The following is a 14,305-nucleotide window of genomic DNA, read 5'->3' as shown; positions in this document are numbered from 1 at the left end:
GTGTGTGTGTGAGAGAGGGGCAGACAGACAGAGGGCTCAATAGACCAAAGGGCAATGCCTTCTATCACGAACACTGAGCCCCACAGAAGGGAAAAAAGGGAGGAAGCATGGAGAGATTAGGATAAGGGCTGTCCCCGGGATATCAACAATCTCAATTGTGGTATTTAGAACAGTGACTGAGCATGTGCAATTTCAGAAAGGCATTTAGCCATGGAGTTCCCTTTATGTAATGAGGTGGCGTGGTCAGAGCAACGCATTACAACCATTTATCCAAAACAGCATCCATAATCTTCAAACATTTGTCTCCGCAGGCGCTTGGCTTTTTTTGTTGTTGTAACAAGCGGATAATGGATGAAGTTTATATGAGTTACACCATTGGTTACTGTACTCCATTTCGGATGTGTTATCAGATTATGCTTAAATTTCAGATTTAATTAATGCACAACCGTCATAGGTCATAGGTCATAGATGACAGTATTAAATTATTTTTGGCTTTTTCTTTGGCATTAAAGGCAAATGGGCTTAGTTTGATACTTAGTTTAATATTTAAAGTTTAGAACTATTTCTCTGCAAGTACACAACTTGAAAGTAACACACAGAGGTGACAGAGACTGCATAGTTGCAGTGCTTGGACATGAATGTTAGGTAACTGGCCTTTCTGCACAGATGCCTGCAGAGTGAAAAGAGAGAATTATCCCAAAATTACCATGTTACATCACAGACTTACGATGCTGAGCAACACCATGTTGTGTGTGTGTGTGTGTGTGTGTGATGGTCTCGTTTGGAGCGGATTAGGAGGTCGAAGGTTTGGTTTGTCCAACTACACAAAGACTGTGTCGAACATTTGTCCAAACATGGTCAGAAATCTAAAGAAGAGCAAATCACATGACTGAGATTGACCTGTGTAAAATATCAATGGGGATTGGAGATTTGGACATGAATGTGAGGTGGGTTGAATTTTTGGCAGATGATGCTCATTCTGTTGAACCATTCTTCATCGGAGAATCACAGTGTCAGTTTTAATAAAACTCCCTTTTCTCAAACATAACACTGTCAACTGACATGTTCACGAGGCTGTAAAAGAATCTGTTCAGGAAATGTTTTTCTCCACTATGTCCAAAAAATAGGAGAAAACAAATAATGACTTACCTTTTTATTTTTTCTAAACAGAATTATAAAACCTCATTTTGACATGACACAAATTCTATTCGCGGGACACTAGAAAACTAGTAAATACCCAAGACTAGATTCCTAAATGGGTCGTTTTAACGGATGGGAGGGTGTTGAAAAAGAGGATTTCTCCTATTGCCCAAATAAGTACCTATAAAAAAGAGAATGTGTGCCCTGCTGAGCTTCTGATAAGGCAGCCAGAAGAAATGAGCAAAGGAGGGAGAACATGTCCATATAGAGAGCAGAGCTCCGGATGGATGAAGGTCAGAGGTTAAATGCTTCCCCAGAATGAGAGCTTTCCATTGCCAAACAGTCAGATGAAGAGTCCCTGAATCCCAGGAGGCGGATTGACAGTTGGCGGGTTTGCAGCGAACGAGCAGCTGAACCCAAGATGTTCTGAAATCAGTTCTGTAACACTGTTTACCAACTTGATGAATAAAGATCCTGGGGTTTGCACACAGCTCAATGAAAACAAGCATTTGCTCTGCTCTTACTTGGGTTAGAGTCCAGGGAATAGAAATGAAAAAAAAACAGGGAGAGAAGAGGAAAACCTGTCTGTCATAGAAGAAAAACACACTCCACAGATGTTGCTACTCCCAGACACCACTGGTCACCATAGCAACCTCGCTGACCAGTAATAGCCTCTGCAGTGGCGTCATGCATATACACACACACACAGACCATACACACACAAACAGCTTCTGAATGGGATCCTAGAGAGTATTTATAGTGACAGAGGGACTCATAGCCATTGCTGGCCAAACACCCCCTCAGGCCTGAGCAGAGAACACACATATCTAAACGTTAAAGACTGCTGTCAAATGCATAACACCCCCGAAATGGGCACTGAGGGAGAGGTTAAATTAAGGTTTTAGGTTTGTGTTCTAGTCGTCCTGGATTCAAACTCCAAAAGTTTAGCTTGAGAGTAATTGACTGACACGGAGGGTCACTCTCTCACAGAACTGTGCCCTGCCTGCCATATTTTACACGAGTAAATAAGTTCCAATGTGTCAGACATCTCACTTGCAATATACTGTATGTGTCATGCAGTGGGGACATAGAATTGGTTTGTCTACTTTATTTTCATTGTTGTTGTCAATGTTGAACTTCACGTCCATAGACCAATTGAATATAGTTATAACTTTGCAAAACAGTGTAGGAGTTTGTGGAGTCATTTTTGAGTTCCTCATACCTGTTTTGAGCATCTACAATTTCAAATGGTGTCATGAAGAACAGCTTGTGTCATGGTTGTATCCAGTAGCATCTTGGTCTGTTTTTTTTTTTTTTTGGAAGAAATATCGAGTGATTTAACAATAGAATCTATCTTTTGACAATCACACTTGAATCTCACTGCATGATAATCTGCATATGGTGCTAAATAGAAGCATCCATTATTATTATTATTATTATTATTATTACCAAAAGCTGCAGTGTGCTTCCAATGTAACAGAAGAATATTAAGTAAATCGGTTTATGACCAAGGGCAACATTTTGTCTCTGAAGTAAATACTAATGTGGTTTCTGTTGGTTTCACTGTGAAGTTGTTTTTTTTCTCTGCCAAAATCTGTTTTTACCGTGAGGGTGAAGTGCAGTTGAAGGTCCCGAGATAGGAATCGGGTCGAGGACTGGAAAACATCGAAAGCCTTGGTCATGTATATGTAAGAGAGTGGGCGAATATGAGCGTACTTACCAAGTGACAAACACTGGGGCAGAATACTGGGGGGGCTGGGGAACACTGAAGGATAGCACTTGGCCGCTCTAAAGGGAGATAAAGAGAGTGAAGTGGTTGAGGGACAGGACACAACACCACGGGCACATACATTTTATATACAGTATATCGTTTTAAACAAATAATACACCAGATAGTCATGAAGTACAAGGCCTTATATCTCACTCTCTGTTCACATCAATGGGGTGTATTTCAGGCCTTCCCATCACATAAAACACCACACAATCTGCTTGTCATTCTGTTCATCGAAAGAAAAGTTGTGTAACAAATGAATTTATATTTGATTAGTGATCTTATATTCAAATTTATTTAAACAAAGCAGAAAACTGCATGCTTTTTTCAGCCAAGTCAATTGTTTGTACTGACAACCAAACCACTTACAAGATCAACAACAACTACAGAGAGTTCTTATAAACCACAGCTCAAGAATTTGGATGTTCATCAACAAACAACCACAGCAGCAAGTAAACAATTTAGGGGAAGCTCAGGAATAGTTTGGTCATCGAAGTTTAACTGTTAAGACAACATTAGTTACACTTGCTGCCTCTGCTGGGAGTGTGTTTCTACTGTCTAATCACAAAATACCGTTTATTGTCTCTAGTCACTGGCTCTCTCAGAATAGCAGCTCAAACAGCGCACATCAATTATTCAGCATGTCAAGTGGTGTCACTGGCCTCGAGCCATTCACAGGCCTTTTCATATCTGGGATCAGGGTTTGAGGGGCTCTCCCATGAAGTTCATGATTTCTGTTCCTGGGATTTGTCTTAGGCTTTACAAAGTTTAGTTTAAAACACAATTCTTCAGGTAAGTTCTTCAATACATCAAAAACTGTTTTGTCATGCTCAGAAACTGCAAACCAACGACACCTTTTTCCAATTGTATATTCCCGCTAAAGAGCAGTTTCTGAGTTAGTCCTTGTCTATTTGAGTGCATTCCTAGAGTTATCCAGTACATTCCAATTTTAGTTGTGAAAGTGCAGTCAACTTGAAATTGTCATATCAACAAAAAGTCAGCCTGAAAGCAAACACTCCGACGACTACAGTTTTTGTCAAAACACATTTATATCTTATTCCTATTTCACCGATTGTAAAATTAGTCAAGTCTTGTTGACTCAATATCAATAATCTATGAATTAATCTGAATGAAATCCACTTATTACCAGCAACGCATACATCAGTACAGTACAAGTACAGTATATTTGGTTAAATTCTGGACCCTTGTTCATGGCCACGTTGGAAACCCAAGCAAGGAGGACAATCTGCGTCGTACGCCAGAAGGCCTTCTCCTTCAATTCAGGGAGAATGTGTATTTTTAGACTGAGCTATTTAAAGACGTATCCAGCTGTGCAGTGGTACTTCTTTGATAAGGGCAACAGGTTAAATGCTAATCTTGCATCGCCCTTTATGCATTGTTTTTTTTGAAGGGCCCAATCTGGCAGCTCTGTCATCATCATCTAACCATCAAGGGGGGAAACACACAAGGGTGCTGAGTAAAGGACAAGCAAACAAACACAAATAGAGCATACGGGCCCCTAGACTCACACTAGCTAGGGTATTAATACAAGCATGCGTCTTGGGAATTGGCATTAACAGTGGTCTATAGATAGCACATTAGTAGACGTTGACATGATCAGAGATTATACACATACGACTCATCTGGAAGATGATTCAACTGATACACAAGTCCGGTAGCATTATTTCAATATTCATGAACATAATGTTACTCTTTGCATTTTTTTATATTTGATAAGTGCCTTCACAACAAGATGGTTTATCTGCAGTGAAAAAATGCAGCCAACTGTGCTCGAAATACAAGTGACAAAAACAAGAGAAAGCGTTGTATCTTTATCATTTGTCATAGTCTTGATATGGTACGTTTAATATCCATAAGATAAAATGGGGAAATATCAAACTGCAACAGCAATTACTGCAATGGCCATACTTTGAGAAAAAACTGCTTCCAAAAATTCAGCATTCATTCAGCATAACCTTGTGCTTATCGAGTCCCTGACCTAAACTAACTTCCTGCCTTGTTCTGATCATTTTTTTTTCTTAGGAAAAAAGACCATCCTGAGAAAACCCTGCCCTCAGTTCATCCCACAGCTGTGTCCAGTTCTTTGGAAGTGTGTAAAGAAAGATCGAAAAGAGGTCACTATTTTTAGCAGGAGGGCAGCAATTTGGGATAGACTATTACATACGTGGACCAGTGAGGACCATGGTACGTGATATGCAAACAGTAACCAATACAGTTCATCTTTATTAGCAGATTTGATAGGAGTTTCTGTTTCTTTTTATCATTTCATCTGACACAGTCATTCGTTGAGCTGAAGTCCAAAATATTTGCACCTATTTTATTTGCATTTCACAGTTGCTTACAGAGAGTAGATAAAAATGTAATTATTCTGCTCAACTGAGACCACTATTTACTAAGAGTTGGTCATAATCGTGCAGACTGGCCAGTATATTACACTCATTTCAAACATTGAAAACTTGACATTGGCGAGAATGAAAGTCAACTAAAAACTCAAGGAAGAGTCAAAAGGTAAGAGGCGATATTTTCAGATGGGTGAATAAGCGAGATGAAAAACAGTTCCTCGGTGTCCTTCAGCAAATGACGTATGACTGCCTTTGACGAGGACGAAATTAAGCTCCGAACACACACAATGACGGAGAGTGTCTTCCTTTTTACCAGCATACAAGATCATTTGTGGTTACTAATAGCAAAGATGGAGCAAAGGATCCTGAGTCACAGTCATTATCTCCCACCAATGATGGGACCCTGTTCGGCGATAACATGCCTGTTTTTCAATAACATCTTTTAGTCATCCTAAAATAGATCAAAATTCAATTAATAAAAAAAACTGAAAAATAACAAGCTGGGTTGTAATGGCTGCGATAGACATAAGAAATGCAGATGCATAATTCATAGTGCCGCTGAGTCATATCATCTAAAGAGAAATATTGCACTGCTATTGGAAGAAGCAAAATAGAAACCATACTCAGCCATACTATATAAAAAGTCAAGTACATCAATGGCCTCTGACTTCAGTTGGCAAGTTGTCGATCAATGGCTAGAAAGCTGGACCAATAGCAGATTAGTTGGAGAGAAACGTGATGGTAATGCAACATAAATTCCCTGGAATCACATTTGTATACATGCAACAAAAAGTTTGTGTTGTTTAGAGTCCATCAGAAAATAAACAACATTAAAATCCACTTTGCTCTTCATTAAATAAAGCTAATAGCCAAAGCCAAAACAAAAGAGGCACCATACTTAAAAGCATCATGCTGCTTGACTCTGGGGGATCATGAATACAACAACGTCACATCAAGTCACAACATTTACGCAAATCCACAACTGACAAAAAAAAAGTCTTAAAGCAACAAAGATTTCCAACAATACCAAATTACCAGATTCATTGGTTCATTTAGCAATTAAAAAAAAAAAAAATTAGATCAAAACAAAATCTTTGGCGCACAAAACCTAATCTTCACTGATAGATCAGAAACTGAACAAGGATTGGTCGATTTATTGTTTTATTCATTTTCTTATTATGTTCGCACACAACTGAAATTGACTCCATCTCCCTCATTCGTGAAGAGAGAAAGAAGCAACATTCCTGACATTTATCATGTCATCTGATGTGCCCGGCGAGCCATGTGTTCAAGTTCCTTTTCAAGCAACGTGCTGTAGGCTAACCCTGCAGTATAGACTGCAGCAAAGCATTTCAAATAACCAATCACACTACCACGTTTATTATTATAGATGTCAGTCATTTGACCATCCGTGAAAGTTTTATACGTTGCAACAAATAAAATCCACTGAAAGCAAGAAGCGATATTTGGACAACTATAGGGTTTACAATTGTAAAGAACTAAAGCCAAAAATGCTCTTTGGACCGACTGAAGACGTGAGAAACAGGCAGCAAAACCAATACTACGGAAGAAATTGAAACTTCAAGTTTGGAAATACACACATGCTTTAAGAGGAAGGTTTGTGTTTTATTATTTGGATTGTGAAAAAGCAAAGAGCTGCTTTTGAGCGGAATGCTCATTTGCAGAATAATGAAATTGATTCCACATTAAAATTCATCACTGGTTACATGACTGTGGAGCCTCTAATGTCAACAGTGGAACACAGCGATTATTCTGCTGACATCAAAAATCCTTCTCAGCGTGTTGTGAAACCACGTCCTGACTTTCCCTGGGCAGGCTGGGTAATAATAGCAATCCTGAAGAGGATGTTACAGAATCAACTTTTGCATTCTGGAACGAAGGTCGGCAGTTTAATTGGAAGTGCAAATTGCGTTCACATGTATCCCCACAGTGGATAGAGCCAAAGTGAATGTGTGCATGAGCGTGTGCACGTCTAACATTAGGACAATGAATGAGGAGACTCTGTGAAGAGGCGGTGAATGCAGCAGGCGCACAACTACCACCACTGAAGCGATGATTTTACAACTCCTTCCCACACATGAGAGAGCTCCTGCCGACAGCTTCTGAACATGCCAAATTTAGTAAAGAGCAAGTAAATATTGACGCAATGGATGCAGTGCCCATATGGTGGCTCGAGCACGGCATGCTGGCTTTTATGCCCACTGTGTGGACGCACAGCCAACAGCAGACGGAGGGAAGAAGTGTGACAGCAGAGAGTGCTGCCATCATTATGTCACCCCGACAGCAACGTTTACCATCGCGGTGAAAACCTGCTCACTCGCTATTGATCTCTGGGTAAACATTTGTACACTCATAAGAATCTCAAACATCAGAACAAGTTGGACCGAGACTAGACTTTAATCACTGTTGTCTTTGAAGACAAATGGTATCTATGAGTGGTTTTATCTGGACAGAGAGAAGAGGCTGAAAGGTTCAGTGCTTCTCATGCTATGTAACCAAACAAGAACCACTCCTCTGCAATAATAATGTGTTAAATGTGGCATTGTTCAAACTAAAATCCTTTCCGAAATGACATTGAGTTATATTTTTTATTTCTAATTCAGGGATGGGCAATTCCCTGAGAGGCCACATTATACTGTGACTGTTTTGAGGGGCAATAATGCAAAAAAAAAAGGACAGATGAAAACAGTCAGAAATGTAACACCAAAATCCTTAATACTATAAGACCTTAGACAGTGGTTAATTTATTGAAAAAACAACTATAGACATGATACACATTTTATTTATTTATATTGAGGGAATAATGTTATAAAATGCATAACCCTTTTAAAGAAACTAATTTAGCATAAATTTCAGTGTAACTACTAATAGCTACAGGGAGAAAAGAATGAATTATATTTTGAATTCAAACAGCATTGAATGATGAAAAGAGTCCAATGTCTTTTGCAGCTTAGTTTTGACCCGATGAGCAACAAACAAACCAGGCCAAGGGCCACATATGGCCCATGGGCCACACTTTGTATGCTGTAACCCGACTGAGAAAAAGAGCTGCACAACCCTAGTGTTAGGTTGGAAATGTGATCAACACACAAACAGTAGGTGTCAGAAAAAAAGATCCGCTTTGAAAACAACAGAAACAAGGTCAGACTAAAGTGGTGTTAGATGCCCGTATTTCTTTACGATGCATTTAGCTGAAGAGCAACTCCTATCTATGAACAGCTGTGAAATTTTTGTGCAAGCTAAAGCAGAACGCACCACCAAGAATAGAAATAGAACTATCAAGTTCATTTATAATGATGTAATAAGCTGGCAGAAACAACCAATTCAGCTCGATTAATAATGTATATTTTTTAATAGACTTTCAGTCATTGATATAAAAGTAACAGGGCTGGATTTTTTTCATCACACACTCAGAGGCGTGGAATTCGATTAACTGAAAGACATTGGTGACCTCAGCTTTGTGCCACAGTATTGAATTACATTATTGCATAATGAGGTGTCGGGCTGAGGAAATAATTCATTCTGCTGGGCGAGGGAAAAGATTCCTTCATCACGAGACAAGGCAACGTATCTTTACTACAACTGGAGTTTTGTGGGTATGGCGTCGCATTGTGCAATTGTGAAATATGGGGCGAACAAACCAATAAATTTGATTCCTAAATGTATGTTCATCCGTGCTTCACACTGAATGGCTGTTTAGACATTCTAGATGACATATCGGGCCATGACTGGTTAAAACCATTAGGTGAAATATAATAACTGACTGACCAGGGGCTGTCATATGTATCCAAACACGAAAGAGACCACATGGAAGGTGTTGTTTCATCTATCATTCAAACATCATTATACTGTGACAGAAGATATTTTATAGTTGGCTCACACCCTCACATGACTTCCCTCTGTATTGCAATTGAAAAAAAAAACAATAATTAACTGGGCCACAGCCTTCATGCAAACCATTACATCATTAGTGCATATTACATAATTACTACAGTATGTATAGAGAGGCGACCACCACTCTCCCATCAGGGTCTCGAGCAGCAGCCCACAGACACGTGTCCCGATTATCAACGCGCAATGTCTCACTGAGGACGGACAAGCACAACACATCCGTCTTGTGTTAGCAATGCCACATATTGCTCCTGCTTCCATCTTTCAATATTAAACCGCTAACAGGGCTGTCATTCTAAAGTGCGGCTGCTCCTTGTTTGCAGTGTAAAATGCTTTGGCAGCACAGGCATTAGTATTCTCGAAGAAGGCCTCGGGGAAGAGAGGGCATGACGCAAAAGGATGAAAACAGGATCAGGTGTTTTTCTCCGCTAAGGACATGGAATCATTCTCATTACAGAGGCGAAGATGTCACCATGCACATAATGTGGTGGTGTTGTATCAGCACAGGCAGCACTCGTGCAGGCACAGGAGCTGTTGGAAAGACGCCTCAATACCTGTTCGGTCAATAAAGGTTTAATATTTAAAGATCCCTTGTGCATCTAAATAGACTCAAGCCATAATCAATTCATCCAATCAATTCTGTCATTCCTTTGAGAAATTACCCCAAAATGAGGTCTTAAAGTCGAATAAGCAAGGCTGAAAAATGTATTAGAGCTCCAATGGACACCGAACACAGCAGCAGAGCAAGTGAGGCTTTGTCAATGACTAAGTTGAAATATTAGCAGACGCTCTCAAAATTTCTCAGAAGTTAATGCCAACTGTCTATTTGTCTCAAAAAATGTTTTTATCATACGTATTTCTATGACATATAAAAAGAGTGCATTCAACTTACCAGTAACACATCAACAGTGTTCAGGAGGAAAAGCCCATGTCTTGGCCTGCACAGACAAAAAAGGGCATTCAGTATTAAGCTTGGAGAATTTCATAAAGCACAGAAGCTTGAATCTGGACTTATTTGGCTGAGATCTAAACTGGGCTGCAGCTGAGGGGTCAGGAGGTGAGGCAGAATCACACAGCGAGACAACCACATGCTACTCTGGCTGCCAAGAAAAGCATGGTATATCACATTATCCACCAGCCATTTCAGCAGACTAGGATGAGCACATTCGCTGGCGGTGTAACACACTCCTCCAGCAAATACCGAATAAGAGGTTTGGACGTCCTCACAACAAATGTTACACGTCATGACTCCACACTGCATGAGAACCTTAACTCTGCCTCAATCGTTGCATCACTCCCACAGTCGCAGACCTCTCTTTCAAGCATATAAACAAAGCTGCAGGTACGTCTGACAGCTGTGTCTCTGCTGCACTGAGGAGCTGTGAAGAAACCCTGATACCCCTGTCATAACACAGGCATGGAACCGGAGACAGGAGAGGTAATCTAGAGCCAAACAGCTTAATTAAAAAAAAGGAAGTTGAACAAAACAAGAGCTGGAAATGACAACAAGAGGGGTGATAGATCAATATGTGCAGCAAAGCGTTCAGTTTCATGTGAAGTCCCTTCAATCCGCTGGACTTTCTTCCAATTGAGAGTCGTGTTGGCAAGCGCAGTGAAAACAAACAAGGAAAAATGGATTCTCTCACTTCATTTCTGGCTGGACTGGTGCTTGCGGCTACGGTGGTTCTTCTCTCTGAACTCCTGACATCCCAAAACACTACAGCATGTCTGGGAAATTTCTCATAATATGATCTGCTCAATAACTGTGGCTGCAACAGAAATATTAACCGTTTGACGCCAACACAGAAAAAAATACAAATGAAGTACTTCCTCAAAACAACTCAACACTGGCCTGAAGACACATATACTACCATCATCATGCTGTGTGTCAGATTATACTGTGTGTGTTTTACTTTATTTGCGTGTAGAAATAAATGAAGAGGACATGGCGGACTCCAAAACAAACATTTGCAATATTTGCTAAAGTAATAATATAAAAGGAAAAAAGGTTCTCAAACCGCTCTAGTTTGATCCAAGCATATTTATGAACATATTTGCCGAGTCCATAGGAATGTAGCCTTGAATCATACGAACATGGTCTGCCATCATCACAGGGACTTCGAATGCAGAGCAGCTTTAAATCAACCAAACGTCTCTCAGTGAATGTTTTTTTTTTCTTCAGCTCTGTAGGTATTCAGTGATGACAACTACAACCTAAAAAACTGCCGCTGTTTGGTGACATGTGATGTGTTTGAGAGGGTTCAGTCAAACAATGCATTAACATTAACTTCACATAAAGTCTTGTCAGACCGGTTTTATGAGCAAACTTCGGAGTCACACAGCCTCGGAGACAGATGATGGAAAGACTACAGAAAGGCAACACATGAAGGACTGACAAGTTTAATCCTTCAATAAGACCTTTCTAATCTAATTCCTGTGTCAATACATGTGTTTCATCATGATGTACATGAATCGAGGCCGCTATTCTGAGTCTGCAGGAGTCAAGTTGACAATTCCCGACAATAAATGCAGATCACAAGAGAGACTTTGGGTCACAGAGTTGGTCTATGTGTGGCTCGCTGCAGTACATCAGACCCCATTAAGCTCCTAAACATCTGATTCTGTCCAAAAACAGAGAGTAGTGGCCGTTCCATCACACCTCAAGGGTCATCTTCAGTGCCACCACATTACATCTGGAGGACTGAAAGACGGCGAGTCAGCCCACATCCTCCACTGTTGAAAAGGCTTCAGCAGTGAACACAGGATAGCTCGCCATTTTCTATCAGAAAGAGCATTCAACAAGTTACCCTTGCTCTTCAAAGGACGCCAGCTACATCTTGACCCTCACTTTTATTAGCCTCAAGAACAATTAAATGTGAAGGACATATCCACCAATCGACGAAAGGAAAAACTGCTGGAGAGAGCACCTTGAGGGACCCTCCTCACAGGAGTGCATCACCGGCTGGTTTTAAGCCACAGGTGTTGTGAAAAGGAGGGTCATGTTAGCTTTGATAATCAACAGTAAACATTTAATTCTGCAAAGTCAATATGTCAGGAGGAGAATTGGTTTTTCCACAATACAAGGACACTCCCATTCAACGTCAAATGTCTCCAGTAAACTAGTGAAACACAATGTAAATGCCAGAACACGTGGTTATATCATCAGTTATATTTACTTTTGAGTTAAAAGGAAAATAATACAGAGCAGCTTATATTTTATGATTCATGACGGTGGCAGCTTTTTGAATAGTGGAATTAAGGTGAACAGTAAATAAAAAGACAAGTATGAAAAAAGCACTTATGTAATTAATTGATTCCTTTCAAAGACATTTTCCTCTGAAAAACGGGGACAAATAACCGCAGGAATATCAAAATCTAATTGAGTGTGCTGCGTTCGTGTGCAGTGCAGACCTATATGTGAGATGCAATGTGAACAAAAATAATACTTTTGTCAGGTTTACAGGAATAAAAGTGCATTAAGCAGGTTTATTTAAAAAACCAAATAACCAAAAGCTTTTCTGTCAGCTTGCTTTGGATTGGACAAGACCACTGACATGTTTATTTGAAAGACAAATAACAAATAATGATGTAACATATCCTGGCAAACACACTTGTTAAAACAATGGCGTCTCTTACTTTTTGGGCCAGTCGGATCATGTGACATCCAATGGGAGGGAGTAGACCAACAGTTTTATTAGAAAAAGGACAGTAACACAAGACAATGTGCTGAATATTACTAAAGATGAGTGAACTAATGCTTGAGCGAGACACATCTGAAAGACAGTGACGCTCATAAATAACTGGTTTGCAGGTTTGATGATTAAAAGTGGTGCGAACATACAGGTTGCACATATGTATAACTCCTTAAAAAGACAAAATTTAGAAGAAAAAAAAGAGTGCACACAACAGCATCTCAATTTAATCCAAACCGGTGTAAAAACAGAATGCAATTTGAAATTTTGTGATGATGGAGAGGCAGAAAACAAGTCGCAACAGCCGAAATAAACGGTTATATTTGAAAATGAATGTGATGTGTAGTCCGTTAATATGCATTAAATAAATATGCATTGTTAATTGTGCACATTCGTATTTTCATTTTAAGTTGCTAGAAGTTGTAAAAAAGTACCCGTAGTAGTCTTAGTATTTGGACTAAAACGTTGAAATGTAACATCTCTACGCTGTGTATTGTGTTAAATCGTTTTAAAATACCGCTAAAATAGAGCGAAATGTGGGACAAAAACAGGACCTTTCATTCAAACGTTGACAGCGAACAGCGGCACACTCACCGCTGCAGCCACAACACGTTGATGAGAAGAACGTTTAAGTCAGACAGAGGCCACTAAACCACGGATAAAAGCAAGAATTGGGCAGATACAACTGTGCAAATATGTAGGACATTTAAATCCGGGCATGGACGGGATGTCTGTTGACTTTTATGGCCATGACTCCGGCTGCTGCTGCTGCTGTCCCGCTACGGTTAGCTCCCCCGGCTAACCTCCCGTCCGATGGAAACATCGATAACGCTGATATTTTCAAACTTTCATACACGCAGAGGCTCCCGGGGGCGTTTTATTTTCCTGACTAAGGGTCAATACAACACACACGACATTAAATTGCTGGAAGCATGTGTAGAAGCGGGAGCTATGTTAGCTAGCAATGGCTACTGTCTCCAGCTGTGTGTGTGTGTGTGCGCGCGTGTGGGACACGGAGGATGGATGATGAGAGGAGAGCCCCGAGGATGGAGTTCACAGGAGAGATGGCAAACACTCTGCGCTCCGACAAGTCCGCCTGAAGACGTTCAAATAAAGGCTCTTACGTGAATCTGCTGCTCGACCCTCGGACGGTTTAATCCAGCGGTGGCGCCGGGGACAGATGCTGGAGCAGAGTCCGGTTCAGGGATTTGCTCTCCCTGCGTCTGCAGCGGCGTCCTGTCAGTCTCCCCCCTCCCCGGTGCTCTGGTCCCTCTCGCCCTCCAGTGGAGAATGAGCGGCCCGCTGCTCAGGAGCCCCTCTTCAGACGGACTGCCCGTGTGTTGGGGTTGACAGAGTGAGTCATCAGCTCCTCCCTGCTCCACGAGCAGCTGACTACTGTAGACAAACAGTGGCTCCCTCCTCCCTGA

General features: G+C 40.6%; 1 protein-coding gene across 3 annotated transcripts in view; it reads right to left on the bottom strand.

The window, feature by feature from the left end:
- LOC128771890 (1-phosphatidylinositol 4,5-bisphosphate phosphodiesterase beta-4-like) overlaps positions 1-14,249 on the bottom strand; it is a 40,048-nt gene extending 25,799 nt beyond the window's left edge. For 2 of the 3 annotated variants that reach the window (XM_053887729.1, XM_053887731.1), the window contains exons 1-3: positions 14,003-14,249; positions 10,079-10,124; positions 2,861-2,928 (exon numbers count right to left, since the gene is read on the bottom strand). The gene's annotated coding sequence lies outside the window, so the exon portion shown is untranslated. Of the gene's footprint in view, positions 1-2,744; positions 2,796-2,860; positions 2,929-10,078; positions 10,125-14,002 lie in introns of all 3 variants that reach the window. The other variant, XM_053887730.1, reaches the window with a different exon arrangement.
- Between the last annotated feature and the right edge of the window lie 56 nt (positions 14,250-14,305).

The sequence above is a fragment of the Synchiropus splendidus genome, chromosome 15 (assembly GCF_027744825.2).
Source record: "Synchiropus splendidus isolate RoL2022-P1 chromosome 15, RoL_Sspl_1.0, whole genome shotgun sequence".
Classification (NCBI taxonomy): Eukaryota; Metazoa; Chordata; class Actinopteri; order Syngnathiformes; family Callionymidae; genus Synchiropus; species Synchiropus splendidus.
This window is presented reverse-complemented; position numbering and strand designations above follow the sequence as displayed.